Genomic DNA, 16600 nt, shown 5'->3' with positions numbered 1-16600 from the left:
CAACTGCCAGTTAAAGAAATGCTAGTTCCCATTAGCAGTAAAACTGCAGCCATTTTTACCAACGAACAAATAAATTCCTATCAGGCTAGCAATACAGTAAAGACTCTTTCATCATTACTTACTGCGAGTTATCTGAAAGCTGTCATTAATAAAAACTGAAAACAACTGCAACTTTTGCCAGTTATATCAAGACTGTACAAATGTGATCAGGGTAGAAATAACCCTAGAGTCAGCCCCCACCCAACATATCCAGGCACACACACAGACCAGGTCTCTTCTCCTCCTTTGTAGCTGAAACACTATTTCTATTTCACTACTAACACTATTTCATACTGTGCAAGTATGGGAGATGTGAAAGCATACCGGTCAAAATGAGACTAAGAACCAAACGGGGAAAACTCCTAGGTATCTACCCACAAGAACTGAAAATGCAGCCCACACAGAAACCTTTCCTAGCAGCATTATTCACAATAGCAGAAGAGTGGAAACAGCCCAAGTGTCCAGGACTGATGAATGAATAAATACAATGTGCTCTATCCGCACAATGCAATGTTACTCTGCCACATAAAGGAATGAAGCTCCAGCACCTGCTACAACATGGATGAACCTTGACAACATTATGCTAAGTGAAAGAGGACAGATACCACATATACTGTAGGATTCCATTTACAAGAAATGTGCAGAACAGGCAAATCTATAAGGACAGGAAATAGACTGCGGACAGCCTGGGGCTGGGGAGTTTTGGGGAAAGAGAGAGAATAACTGCTAATGGATATGCGGTTTCTTTGGGGGGAATAATGAAAATGTTCTACTTAATTCTGGTGATGCCTGCACACAACTCTGGGAAAACACTAAAAACCATTTGAAGTGTACATCTCCAATGGATGAACTATATGATTGTATGATTTTTAGTTCAAAAAGGCTGCTATTTAAAAAAAAAGGGGGGGGGGGGAGGGGGGGCAGGACAGGCTGCCATCACAGCCCTAAAAAGATTCTGCCTTAATTTGTATGCACATAAGAGGAATAGAAGAACCTGTAAGTCAATAAAAAGATGTATACATCCAGTAAATTAATGACTTATACAAACCAAAATAAATCAAAACAACTTAACATTTTAGTTAGTACGTGGACTAAGGTAACAGGCAAATTGTTGCAGACCACATTACATTAGGACCCAAAGTGTCTAGAAATCCCAGGGTCACCACTTATCTGAGGCCATTCAGAACTTTTAATGTAAAAACTACCTAATACTTGAGTCCCAATAGCTTCTTACATGTCACTACAAAGTCCACAAATCTGTACCTGCCCATCTCAGCTCCCTCCTGGGCACTGCTGGTTTCACAAGACAAAGCATCCACAGAAGATAAAAACAAAAACAAACAAACAAACAAACAACAGAAACCTCTTTTTACCATTAACTTTCTTTTATTTATCTATTTATTTTTTATTTTTTTAATGTTTCTTTATTTTTGAGAGAGAGAGTGTGAGCAGGGGAGGGGCAGAGAGAGAGGGAAACACAGAATCCGAAACAAGCTCTGAGCTGTCAGCACAGAGCCCAACGCAGGGTTTGAACTCATGAACCGCAAGATCATGACCTGAGCCAAAGCTGGACACTTAACCGACTGAGCCACCCAGGCGACCCTCTTTTTACTATCAACTTCCTTACCAGTGAACACATATTACATGTCCTTAAATTTCCCATTACTTAGGGAACTTTGTCTCATTCCATGGAAAGGTACATGGACCCAGATAATTCTTTGGCATTCTTCTTCACTGGACAACACAATCGCCCATTTCTGGAACTGCTGACTCCCTCACCTTACCTTGCTCCCAGTCATCTGATCTTCTGGCCAAGGACAAACAGCCACTGTTCTAAGTCAGTGGTGTCAAGTCCACCATCACCTCACTATCAGATATGAGTTGATAAGCATGAGAAAAATGAAAACATTAACACACTAGTGCAAATCCAACATAAAATGACAAAACAACACACTGACACCGATGTCAAAACACCAACACCAACACCATAAACCCACGGGGCAAAATCTCACAACCCTATACCAAGACAAAAATAAGTAAAATGATAAAAGCTCATCTACTTGGGGGGAGAAGAGAGGAGCCCGGGTAGCCCCCAGAAAGTGGTAAAGTTCCTCCCCCTTCACTGTTAGCCTCACAATCTTCCTGGCAACATAGAAGAAGAAACCCAGCGATCTTATTTTGAGGAACACAGGTGGAGAAAGTAGCTGAAAAGCAAACAACACTTCGCGCAAGTATGCTTCCAGCGCTTTCTTCACACTAGAAAATCAAAAGTGACTTGGAAGTCCAACAATAGGGGAGAACTAAAGTAAAACTTTGTATATTCACATAGGAAAATATATTAACCCCCTCCAAGAAAGGCTGCATTTGTAGACTATGTAAATACATGCAAAAGACCATGCAAAATGTAAACTAAGGGAAGCACTAACACTATTTGTGTTGATGAAAATTATTTTTAAAAATGGATCTTTTACAATGACACAAATAAGAATTTATGGAGACTAATAAACAGTTGACGCTTTATAATGAAAAGCTTCTTTGAAATGGCCAAGTTATTATTTTATGGTCAAATTGATCAAATACACAAGAAAACTTACCATATACCCAACCTAAAGTTTCTAATGCTATTGCAAAAGGCAAGCACCAAAGAAAATGCAGAACACATCAAATTCTCTTGATATTTCTTGCTGTTTTGACACAATTATTCTGGCTACCATTATCTGTTAATTGTCTTCACATCACTACCCTAATTCAGCATTTTTTACAAAATGTTTCCAAGTCAGCACCCAGCACACTGGCACTGGGTACACAGTTATTAGCAGACGTTATTCGGGGTCTACATGGCAAACCCAAAATACTCCTCGTATTTATGACAGTTACAAACAAAAAGCTGACACATGCTCTGCCATTTTGTGCCTTCACTCAAATACCTGCAAGTTCAGTGACGCCCAGCAAATTCTCCTGAGTCAGTTCAATCAGCTCCTGCAGCAGGGCCTGGCTGGAGGACGATTCGGCACTGAACCGTACAGCCCCTGCCCCAGCAATCACACTGCGCATGTGCACACAGAGCCATGCACAAGAATGCTCCCTGCAGCACTGGGAACGGCCTCCGTGTTCATCAATAGGAGAATGGCTTAAAGAACTATGGTACAGCTATACAGCTGCACAGAAGTGGACATGAAAATGAGCAAAAGTTACAGAATAGTATTTATTTTCTTTGCTCAGTCTACCTGATACAGAAAAGTTCTGGAAGGATCCACAGGACACTGGGAACCATCACTATCTCTGAGGAAGACTAGGACTAGTCTAGGCTAGTCCTAATCCTAGTCCTAGTCTAGGACTAGGCTAGGACTCAGAACGGCAGTCATATGGGACTCCCGACTTTTCTGTAACGTTTCAGTTTTTACAAGGAGAATAAATTCATGCCTCATTTATATAATTAAAATTTAAGAAAAATCTCTGGGTCATAAACTGCATGTGCTTTATCTAGTATTCCATTCAGGGAATTCAAATCCATATGAACGCAGGCAGCTCGAATCTAAGTGCAAAAGGGCATTGAAGGCACAGTGTCTTCACATGTAAATAACACAAACATTTCCCTCTATACTCCTCCAATAATATAATCTTCCTCGCTTAAAAACAAACCCAGACCCCGTCCTCTACAAAAAAATATTTTTAAAAAGGTGCTTTTAGTACAAGACCAAATTTTTTAAAATTTTACACACCATCTCAAATTCTTTAAGAAGCAGTTTTATTTTTAGTCTAAAAAATAACAGCATTATAAGGCCTGAGCCAAGCTTCACTTCATTAAAATGATATCTGCTGCCCATGTAATGGTTCTGAAATTGTTTCATTCACTTGGTCTGGTTTTAAGCAACACAGAAAAATTAGTATTCCACCTTGAGTGTGGCCTCGGAGGACTTCCAGTACCTCATAGTCCTCCTGGACCAGGAAGGAGTCCTTGAACAGCAGCGGGGTCTGAGGGTTCTGAGCTCCCTAAGGGATTTGGGAATCAGCCAGGTTTGGGAAGCCATGCTTTAAAAGAACCTTTAAGCAGCACCTCTCAACTTGTGCTGAATATGATCATTATTTTTTAAAGTATGATGGGAAAGCCACCCTTCCCCCCTACAGACCTATTAAATCAGAATCTCCGGAGAGCGGGTTCCAGGCATCAGGAATTTTTTCCCCTCAGATTGAGAACGCTGCTTTGAAGTAATTGGTTTAGGAGTCACTGATCTCAAGCTCATTAAGCAGAACACCATTATCTGCATGGGTTGTAGAAACAGTGGCATGCCAGGGAAGGAGGTAAGACACCAACGCCGGTTTTATTTCAAATCAGGGTTTGGACTGATAGGGCCCAGACTACTGATACACAGAGACCTGTTATAAAGTAGGACTAAGAAGCTCTGGTTTCAGGTAAAGATAAAGTCACTCCATTAGCTGTGAAACTTGGTAAAGTCATTTAACCTCTCTGAGGTTCAACTGATCACTTTTTTAAAAAGGACTGAAATAAGTGACCTCTGAAGATCCTTTGATCTCAAATCCCAGTAGCTACAAATCAGTCAAGGCCACAAGCAGGGTGGTCCTTAAATAAATGCATGAATATCTTCTATAATTATCAGATTCATCATATATACATTTCTGTCTTGTCTACATAAAAATCCTATTCCTCATCACACCATAAGAAATCCTAACTGAACATAATTATGTTCTATCAGATCAACCATAAAAGAAAATTAGGGGGGTGTCTGGGTGGCTCAGTCAACTGAGCGTCCAATTCTTGGTTTCGGCTCAGGTCGTGATCTCATGGTTCATGAGTTTGAGCCCTGCATTAGGCTCTGCACCTACAGCACGGAGCCTGCTAAGCATTCTCTCTCTCCCTCCCTCCCTCTCTCTCTGTCTCTCTCTCTCTCTCTCTGTCCCTCCTGCATACTCACTCACTCTCTCTCGGACCCTGCTAAGCATTCTCTCTCTCCCTCCCTCTCTCTCTCTCTCTCTCTCTCTCTGTCCCTCCTGCATACTCACTCACTCTCTCTCTCTCTCTCTCTCTCTCTCTCAGAATAAGTAAACATTAAAAAAAAAAAAGAAAAGAAAAGATAATTAAACTAGTCAAATAAGTCCCAAGATAAATAAAAACATTTGGCATAAAAGAAAATTTTCAAATAACTCTTTAACCTTTTCCTTGGCAACATTCTAATTTTTAAAAAATCTTTCCATTTTAAAATATTGTATTAAAATACACATAACAGGGCGCCTGGGTGGCTCAGTCGGTTAAGCGACTGACTTCGGCTCAGGTCATGATCTCACGGTCCGTGAGTTTGAGCCCCGCGTCGGGCTCTGTGCTGACAGCTCAGAGCCTGGAGCCTGTTTCAGATTCTGTGTCTCCCTCTCTCTGACCCTCCCCCGTTCATGCTCTGTCTCTCTCTGTCTCAAAAATAAATAAACATTAAAAAAAATTTTTTTTAATAAAAAAAAAATACACATAACATAAAATTTACCATTTGAACCACTTTTCAGTGTACAGTTCTATGGCAGGAAGTACATTCACAGTGTTGTGTGACCATCACTACTATCCACCTTCTTTTTATTATTTATCTTTTATTATTTATTCTTTTTATTTTTTATTATTTTTCTATTTTTTAAAAATTTTTTACATAGTCTCCACACCCAGTGTGGAGCTCAGTGTGGGGCTTGAACTACTCACAAACCTGAGATCAAGACCTGAGCTGAGATCAAGAGTCTGACACTTGACCAACGGAGCACCCAGGTATCCCTACAGAACTTTTTAAAAGACCACTTTATTGATTAGAACTTTGCAATCTTCCCCAAGTGGAAGTCTGTACCCATTAACACTAAAATTCTCCTTTCTCTTCTCCTGGCAGCCCCTGGCAACCATAATTCAACTATCTGGTCTCTATGAGACTACTCTCTAGGCACCTCACAAAAATTGAATCATTCAATATCTGTCCTTTGTGACTGGGTTTTTTTTCATTTGGCATGTTATCAAGGTTCATCCATGTTGTAGCACATATCAGAACTTCCTTCCTTTTTAAGGCTAAATAATATTCCATTGTATGTATATACCACATTTGTTCCTCCATTCATCCATTAACAAATACTTGAGTTGCTTCGTTCTGATTTTTCTAACCATATGTCATTTTGAATGAAGTCACATACGGTAGAGATGAGAGAACCTTACATCACCAGCGTCTCTTATAAATAAATAAATAAGCAAGCCAGCAAGCAGACCACACTCTGCAACATAAAACAGACCTTCACATATTTAAAATAACAGAAATTGTACAAAGTATGCTCTTGAATTACACTAGACATCAGTAACAAAAAGATAGCTGAAAAATCCCAAAATACAATATTTGGAGATTAAACACAATACATGGAGATTAAATAAAACATAGGTCAAAGAAGAAGTCTCAAGAGCTATCTCTAACTAAATGAAACTACAACTTATCAAAACTTGCGGAATGCAGAGAAAGCAGGACTTAGAGAAAATTTATAGCACTGAATGCAAATATTAGAAAAGATGACAGATCTAAAAATCTAAGAATCTAAGTTTCTACCTTATGCAACTAGAAAAATATGAGCAAATTAAATTCAAAGTAAGAGCAAGCAAATAAATAAAGCTGGAGCAGAAATCAATAAAAATAAGATCAATAGAGAAAAATCAATGAAGCCAAAAGGTAATTCTTTGAAAAGACCAATAAAACTGATAAATCTCTAGCCAGGTTAATTGAGGAAAAAAAAGAGAAGACACAAATTACTATTATCAGAAATGAAAGAATGGTCATTACTACTAAGCCCAAGGACATTAAGAGAATAATAAAGGATTATTATGAACAACTCTATGCCCACAAATTAGATAATCTAGATGAAACAGACCAATTCCTTGAAAGAGACAATCTATCAGAATTTACACAAGGTGAAAAGAACAATCTGAATAGGCCTATATCTAGTAAGGAAACTGAATCAATAACTAATAACCTTTTAAAACTGGAAACAGATGGGTTCACTGGTGAAATCTCCCAAAGCTTTAAGGAAGAAATTATCTCAAGTCTCTACAATCTCTTCCAGAAAACAAGAGAGAAAATGCTGTCTAATTTATTCTATGAGGCAAGCATTACCCTAATCTCCAAACCAGACAAACACATTAGAAGAAAGAAAAACTACAGACCAATAGCTCTCATTAACACAAATGTAAAAATCCTGGACAAAATACTGGTGGACTAAATCAAACAATGTACAAAAAAAAAAAAAAAAAAAAATTATATACCACAACCAAATAGGATTTATTTCAGGTATGCAAGACTGGTTCAAGATTCAAAAATAAATTTATGTAATCCATCCATACATCGATAGACTAAAGAATAAAAAAAAAAATCCCACAATCCTATCAATAGATACAGAAAAAGCATTTGAAAAAAATCCAACACCGAATCAAAATTCTCAACAAACTGAAAACAGAGGGGAAGTTGCTCAACTGGATAAAGAACATATACAAAAATCCTACCGCTGACATCATACTTAATGATGAGAAATTAGATGCTTTCCTGCTAAGATTAGAAACAAGGCAAGATGTCTGCTCTCACCACTTTTTTAAAAAAACTTTTTTTTAATCTTTATTTTTGAGAGAGAGAGAGCGAGCAAGCAGGGGAGGAACAGTGAGAGAGGAAGACACAGAATCCCAAGCAGGGTCTAGGCTCTGAGCTGTCAACAGAGAGCCCAATGTGGGGCTCAAACTCATGAACCACAAGTTCATGACCTGAGCCGAAGTTAGACGCTTAAACTGACTGAGCCATCTAGGTGCCCCTCATTCTCACCACTTTCATTCAACATCATATTGGAAGTCTTACCAGATGCAACAATACAAGAAAAGAGAAGTGTACAGATTGGGAAGGAAAAAAATAAAACTTCCTTTGTTTGCTGATGACATGATGATATGTAGAAAATCCCAAAGAAACAACAAAAAAATTCCTGGAATTAATAAACCATTAAGGTTTCAGGATACAAGGTTAATAAAACTCAATTATTTTTTGTTATATACCAACAATAAACAACTGGAATTTGAAATTTAAAATGCAATACCATTTACATTAGCATCCGAAAAAAAGCAGAAATACTTAGGTATAAATCTAACAACATACGTGTAAGATCTCTATGAAGGAAACCACAAAACTCTAAAAAAAATCAAAGAAGATCTAAAGAAATGGAAGACAATTCCAGGTACATGGATAGGAATCAAGATGCCACTGTCATTTCTTCCCAACTGTATCTACAGATTCAATGAAATCCCAATAAAAATTCCAGCAAGATTATTTTGTGTATTATCAATAAACTGATCCTAAAATTTATATGGAAAGGGAAAAGATGCAGAATAACCAATACAACACGGAAGAACAAAGTTGGAGGGCTGTCACTACCTGACTTCCAAGACTTAGTATAAAACTAATCAAACAAAACAAAGTAATCAAAACAGTATGGCTAAAGAAGACAAATAGATCATAGAACAGAATAGAGAGCCCAGGAGTGCCTGGGTGGCTCAGTCAATTAAGTGTCTGACTCTTGATTTCAGCTCAGGTTATATCTCACGGTTTGCGAGTTCAAGCCCCACACTGGGCTCTGTGCTGACAATGTGGAGCTGCTTGGAATTCTCTCTCTCTCTCCCTCTCTCTGTTCCTCCCCTGCTTGTGCTTCTTCTCTCTCAAAACAAGTAAATAAAAAGAATAGAGAGCCCAGAATGAGACCTACACAAAATATAGTCTACTGATCTTTGACAAAGGAGCAAAGGCAATAAGAGCAAGAAAAGATGGTCTTTTTAGCACGGTGACAGAAGAACTGGACATTCACATGCAAAAAAATGAATCTAGACACTGATATTCCACCTTTCATAAAAATGAACTCAAAATGGATCACAGACCTAAATGTAAAACACAAAACTATAAAATTCCTAGGACATAACTTAAGAGAAAATCTAGGTGACCCTGTGTTTGGCAATGACTTTTCTGACACAATACTGAAAGCACAATCCATGAAAGAAAGTATTGCTAAGGTGGATTTCACTAAAAGTAAAAACTTGTGCTTTGCAAAAGACACTGTCAAGAGAATGAAAAGGCAAGCCACAAACTGAGAGAAAATTTTTACAAAACACATATTGATAAAGGACTGGTATCCAAAATACACAAAGAACTCTTAAAACTCAAAAATAAGAAAATAACCCAATTTAAAAAAACAAGACCCGAGCAAACACCTCACCAAAGAATATACAGAGGCAAATAAGCATGTGAAAAGATACTTGACATCATACGTCACTAGGGAACTGCAAATTAAAACGAGACACTACTACACACGTATCAGACTAGCCAAAACCCAGAACACTGACAACATCGAATGCTGTAGCAAATATGTGGGATGGCAGAAACTCATTCATTGCTGGTGGGGATGTAAAATAGTACAGTCACTTTAGAAGACAGTTTGGCAGTTTCTTAAAAAACTAAACACACTCTTACCATAAGATCCAGCAATCTTCCTCCTTGGCATTTACTCAAATGAGCTGAAAACTTATGTAAACACAAAAACCTGCATACAGATGTTTTATTCATAATTGCCAAAACTTGGAACAACCAAGCTATCTTTCAACAGGTAACTAGATACATAAATTGTATTACATCCGTACAATGGAGTACTATTCAGCAATAAAAAAATAAATAAATAGGGGCGCCTGGGTGGCGCAGTCGGTTAAGCGTCCGACTTCAGCCAGGTCACGATCTCGCGGTCTGTGAGTTCGAGCCCCGTGTCAGGCTCTGGGCTGATGGCTCGGAGCCTGGAGCCTGTTTCCGATTCTGTGTCTCCCTTTCTCTCTGCCCCTCCCCCGTTCATGCTCTGTCTCTCTCTGTCCCAAAAATAAATAAAAAACATTGAAAAAATAAATAAATAAATAAAAGTAAAAAAAGAGCTATCAAGCCAGGAGAAGATATGGAGGAAACCTGAATTCATAGAATGGAAAGCAGACACATACTACATGATTCTAACTACATGACATTCTGGAAAATGTAAAATTATGAAGACAGTAAAAAGATCAGTGACTGTGGGGCTCAGGGAGAGAGGGGAGGATGAAGCACAGATTTTTTTTTTTTAATTTTTTTTAACGTTTATTTATTTTTGAGACAGAGAGAGACAGAGCATGAACAGGGGAGGGTCAGAGAGAGGGAGACACAGAATCGGAAACGGGCTCCAGGCTCCGAGCCGTCAGCACAGAGCCGTCAGCACAGAGCCCGACGCGGGGCTCGAACTCACGGACCGCGAGATCATGACCTGAGCCGAAGTCGGCCGCCCAACTGACTGAGCCACCCAGGCGCCCCGAAGCACAGATTTTTAAGACACTGAAACTACCCTGTACGATGGTATGATGATGCATACATGTCATTATACATTTGCCAAAACCTACAAAATGTACAAAACAAAGACTGAATCCTAATGTAAAAAACCATGGACTTTAATGGTACTGCATTGATAATGCAGCTCATCAGTCATAACACGCAAGATGGTAATTATAGGAGAAATGGGATGGAAATAGGGGGGAGTGGGAGCATGAGGATTCTGTACTTTCTGCTCAATTATTCTGTAAATACAAAAGTGTTCAGGGGCACCTGCATGGCTCGGTTGGTTAAGCGTCCGACTTTGGCTCAGGTCATGACCTTGCGGTTCGTGGGTTCAAGCCCCATGATGGGTTCTGCAGACAGTGCAGAGCCTGCTTAGGACCCTCTGTCTCCCTCTCTCTCTGCCCATCCCCCACTCATGCGCACAAACATGCTCTCTCTCAAAAACAAACATTAAAAAAAAGTGCTCAAAAAAAATTCTAATACACACACACACACACACACACACACACACACACACAGATGCCTTGTGGTGGAGAAAAAATAGAGGAACAGCTACCTCAGGACAGAAAAGTCCTTGACTACCTCTATGTTGCCCAGGCCTCAGAGATGACCTTATGTACTGACTTCCACAGAAAGGGCTACGACAAACTCCTAAGGAAGCTGAAGCCACACTGTGACCGGGGGGTTGGGTTCTGGTCATCATCTTGGAACCTTCTTTTACAGAGGCCATGCAGCCCTTTCTTTACACAGCTGCCACCATGCTTGCTATGTGGTTTTTATACGTAAATAGCGGCTTTGAAAATAAATATTTGATTGGGGGGTAAAAAAAATCACTTGATTTACTACCGATAGGAATCCTTCCTATAATGCTGTATGGGTTATGTTAGCCTGAGGGGAGGAATGATTCACATTAAGGTAAAAGAATATTAACACAAGAGGAAGAAATACAATCCAAGTTTAATTTCAAGCAAAAATAAATGTGTTACTCCTGGTTGCTGGCATTAAGGCTGTGAGAACTCCGTCCCTTAAACAGAGGCTCACAGGCCACTGGATCCACCATGGTTTTCTTCAGCTAACACAAGTTGAAAGCAAAGGTCAGGTATGGCTGCAGGCAAAGGGCTCCCTTGGCCAGTCCCAGCCACCGACCAATAGCCAAGCACAGCTCACTACAGGGAGAATTACTGCTTTTTCCACCCATCGTGCACTAGTCAGCCCAAAGCCATTTCAGCTTTTTGGATGCAGCCCACATGCTTCTCTCTGCTCATTAACAGAACCAGTTAGAAGTTATATCTCCTCTTCTCACTCCTATCCTGTGTCCCCAGTAAGAATTGTACCCTAAGGATAACTTAATAGCTGAGGAGGAAAAGTTCCTCCTTTTAGGGGTGTTCCAGCTGACAACTGATAAAGGTTCAAGAGAATATCACAACTTTACAACCCTAATAATGAACTAGTAAATATATGCAATGATCATTAATGGCTACTAATATCACAAAAGGAAAGACACTCAGACATTATGTATCTTATGGGAAAAGTACAGATCATCATCTATGAAGTATACTTGCAAAAAAAAAAAACAACAAAAAAAACATAAGCCGCTAGATCTAATTACAAATTTATAGAAAATACAGGGGGACAAAGGAACATATTAAATCAACACCACAGGAATGCAATCAGCAAAACTCAGCAGAAGAGTCTACAGGAAAAACTCAATTTCTTCAACAACTAAATTAATGAGGGAAAAGAGATGGCAGAGAACACTGTAGTTCAAAAGGCATTCCAACCAGGGCACCTTGGTGGCTCAGGCTGAGCATCGGACTCTTGATTTCCACTCAGGTCATGATCTCACAGTTTGTGGGATCAGGCCTTGCGTCAGGCTCTATCTATGTTGACAGCATGGAGCCTGCTTGGGATTCTCTCTCTCTCCCTGTCTGCCCCTCCCCCCACTCGCGCACACACTCTCTCAAAATAAATAAACACTTAAAAAAAAAATGAAGGCATTTCAACCAACAGCAATGCAAAACCTCATGTGGATTCTGATTTTAACCACTAAAAAAAACACTTACGGCACAACTGGAGAAACACGAACATTGGATATTTGATGCAACTAAGGAATTAATGTTCATTTGTTTAGGTGTAATCATGGTATTGTGACTATGGTTTCTTTTTAAGTCCTTATCTAGAGACACATACAGAAACATTATACAAAATGATGTGACACTTGGAATTCACTCCAAAATAATGTGGGGTGGGAATGAATGCAGGGGGTGCTGGTGAAGTAGGCTGGTCCACAACTGATCACCACTGAAGCTGCATGATGCATACATGGAGGTTCATTATTCTATTCTCTCCACTTCCACATTGCTTGTAATTTTCCACAGTAAGTAGATTTTACCAAATTAACTGGAATAATTTCAGATCTCAAAATTCCTTTGGTTGAGGTCAACCATTACAGTAGAGCCTGCTTGCTGACTATCTCAGTTATACTAAATACCGTATAGCCAACCTGCTCTTTCAGAGTTTATCATTTGAAACCTACACAATCAGTTTTTCTTTTCCAACCCTCTACCAACTAACCGATCTTTCAAAACATGAGCAAAAATCTCCACTCAAAGCTTGCCCTTACATCACTAGTCAAAAGCAACCTCTCTCTCATGCACTGCCTATCCAACCAGACCATAATTTTCCAGAAGACAAGGAATATGTTTTACTGTCATTACTTCTCACAAAATGTCTAGCACAATAGTCTGCACATAGCAGTTGATTATCCGACCAAAAAACGTGTGGATCAGTTCTGGCCTGTGCAGAGATGAGTGGCAAAACCAACAAGTAATATAGTACCAAAAGCAGAGGACACATTTACAAAGTCTACAGGTCATGAAGAACGGATGAACACACCGTGGTAGATCCATACGATGGAATACTACTCGACGTTAAAAAGTAACAACAATATTACACACAACAGTATGGCTGAATCTCCAAAACGCTGTGGTAAGAGACAGAACTTAGGCACAAAAGACTACAGAGTATACACCATTTCATTTACATGAAATCCTGAAAAAGGCAAGTGGTTGCTTAGGACAAGAGATGAGGTAAGGGGACTTGCTGTAAGAGCATCAGGGTACTTTTTCAGTGATGGAAATGTTCTGTATCTCTTCCTGTATCTTGATTGTTATAGTTACACAACTATATATATTTGCCCAAAGTCCCTAAATGGTACAATTAAAATGGGTGGCTTTTATTATAAATCATGCCCTAGCAAAACTATTTCACAATCATAAAACTAGATTTAAAAATTATAAATATTTATAATAGGACAGACCAAGAACTCTTACAAATCAATAAGACACACATGAAAGAAAGGTAGGCAATGCTCTTTCTGCCATCTTTCCGTGCCCCATAATGGTGTGCATGAATGTCCCAGCAGATGCGCTCCAGAGAACCAACAGTACTAAGAAGACAGGCAAACGCCAAGTTCTTATTAGGTCATGCTCCAAAGTCATCTTCCAGTTTCTAACTGTGATGATGAAGCATGATTACATGGCAAATTTGAAAATCACTGATGATCACAGAGCTGGGAAAACTGCTGTGAACCTCATAGACAGGTTAAACAATGTGAAGTGATCTGTCCCAGATTTGACGCACAACTCAAAGATCTAGAAAAACTCCAGAATAATTTGCTCCCGTCCCACCAGTTTGGTTTCACTGTACTGGCAACCTTAGTTGGCATCATGGACCGTTAAGAAGCAGGACGAAAACACACAGAAGAGAAAATCCTGGGGTTTTTTTTCTAGGGATGTAATACATAAGCACAGATAAAATGCCTCAATGGAAGATAGAAAAGAAAGGAAGGAAAGAAGGAAGGAAGGAAGGAAGGAAGGAAGGAAGGAAGGAAGGAAGGAAGGAGGCAAGGCAAGGCAAGGCAAGGCAAGGCAAGGCAAGGCAAGGCAAGGCAAGGGATGGGTGCCTGGGTGGCTCAGTCAGTTAAGCACCGGACTTCAACTCAGGTCCTGATCTCAATAGTTCGTGAGTTCCAGCTTCGCGTGGCACTCTCTACTGTCAGCACAGAGCCCACCTCAGATCCTCCATCTCCTTTTCTCTCTGCCCCTCCCCACTCACACTCTTTCTCTCCCTCTCTCAAAAATAAACAAACATTAAAATTTTTTAAAAAGAGCACCTGTGACACAAGAACAGACACTCAGATCAATGGAACAGGACAGAGAACCCAGAAATGGACCCACAAACATATGGCCAACTAATCTTTGACAAACAGGAATAAAGACAGTCTCTTCTGCAAGTGGTACTGGGAAAACCGGACAGCGACATGCAGAAGAATGAACCTGGACCACTTTCTTACACCATACACAAAAATAAACTCAAAATGGATGAAAGACCTAAGTGTAAGACAGGAAGCCATCAAAATCCTCAAGGAGAAACCAGGCAAAAACCTCTTTGATCTTGGCTGTGGCAACTTCTTACTTAACACGTTGCCAGAGGCAAGTGAAACAAAAGCAAAAATGAACTACTGGGACCTCATCAAAATAAAAAGCTTCTGCACAGAGAAGGAAACAATCAGCAAAACTAAAAGGCAACCAACAGAATGGGAGAAGATATTTGCAAATGACATGTCAGATAAAGGGTTAGTATCCAAAATCTATAAAGAACTGATCAAACTCAACACCCAAAAAACAAATAATCCAGTGAAGAAATGGGCAAGAGACATGAATAGACACTTCTCCAAGGAAGACATCCAGATGGCCGACACATGAAAAAATGCTCAATGTCACTCATCATCAGGAAAATACAAATCAAAACCACAATGAGATACCACCTTACATCTGTCAGAATGGCTCACATTAACAACTCAGGCAACAACAGATGTTGGCGAGGATGTGGAGAAAGAGGATCTCTTTTGCATTGTTGGTGGGAATGCAAGCTGGTGGAGCCACTTTGGAAAACAGTATGGAGGTTCCTCAAAAAACTAAAATAGAACTACCCTACGACCCAGCAATTGCACTACTAAGCATTTATCCAAGGGATACAGGTGTGCTGTTTTGAAGGGACACATGCACCCCCATGTTTATAGCAGCACTATCCACAATAGCCAAAGTATGGAAAGAGCCCAAATGTCCATTGATGGATGAATGGATAAAGAAGATATGGTATAGATATACAATGGAGTATTACTCAGCAATCAAAAAGAATGAAATCTTGCCGTTTGCAACTACGTGGATGGAACTGGAGGGTATTATGATAAGTGAAATTAGTCAGAGAAAGACAAAAATCATATGACTTCACTCATATGAGGACTTTAAGAGGCAAAACAGATGAACATAAGGGAAGGGAAACAGAAATAATATAAAAACAGGGAAGGGGACAAAACAGAAGAGACACATAAATATGGAGAACAAACTGAGGGTTGCTGGAAGGGGTGTGGGAAGGGGGATGGGCTAAATGGGGAAGGGGCACTAAGGAATCTACTACTGAAATCATTGTTGCACTATATGCTAACTAATTTGGATGTAAATTAAAAAAAATATATGTAGGTTTGGAGTTTGATCTCAATAGTGACTAAGGCTTTTTAAAAACAAAACAAAAAGCAAAACAAAAAAAAGAGGGGCACCTGGGTGGCTCAGTTGGTTGAGCGTCCCACTTCAGCTCAGGTCATGATCTTGTAGTTCATGAACTGGAGCCCCACATGGGGCTCACTGCTGTCAGCCTGTCAGCGTAGAGCCTGCTTCAGATCCTCTATCCCTTTCTCTCTGCCGACCTTCCCCCGCTTGCACTCTCCCCAAAAATAAATCTTTTTTTTTAATTTTAAAAAAGAAAAGAAAAAGAGCTAGGCTAGGAAAATAAGAAATTCAAACAAAATTAATAAATAGCCAATTAATGTGAAGGTATATACAAATTACATCAGTAAAATACTATTTTCCCCTATAAAATTGGCATAAACTGTTTTCTTTATGTTGGTTTTAGTAATTTAATATTTATTTTTTTTATTTTTTTTAAACGTTTACTTATTTTTGAGACAGAGAGAGACAAAGCATGAACAGGGGAGGGGCAGAGAGAGAGGGAGACACAGAATCTGAAACAGGCTCCAGGCTCTGAGCTGTCAGCACAGAGCCCGATGCAGGGCTCGAACTCACGGACCATGAGATCGTGACCTGAGCCGA

General features: G+C 39.6%; 1 protein-coding gene and 1 pseudogene across 7 annotated transcripts in view; one reads left to right on the top strand and one right to left on the bottom strand.

Moving 5' to 3' along the window:
* The window catches only part of TENT4B (terminal nucleotidyltransferase 4B), a 76979-nt gene that overhangs the window by 47915 nt on the left and 12464 nt on the right, over positions 1-16600 (bottom strand). The gene's annotated exons all lie outside the window — the stretch shown is intronic.
* LOC122207865 lies at positions 12947-14273 on the top strand (annotated as a pseudogene).

The sequence above is a fragment of the Panthera leo genome, chromosome E2, assembly GCF_018350215.1.
Source record: "Panthera leo isolate Ple1 chromosome E2, P.leo_Ple1_pat1.1, whole genome shotgun sequence".
NCBI classification, from domain to species: Eukaryota; Metazoa; Chordata; class Mammalia; order Carnivora; family Felidae; genus Panthera; species Panthera leo.
The sequence above is the reverse complement of the archived record's forward strand: the minus strand, read 5'-3'. Positions and strand labels throughout refer to the sequence as shown.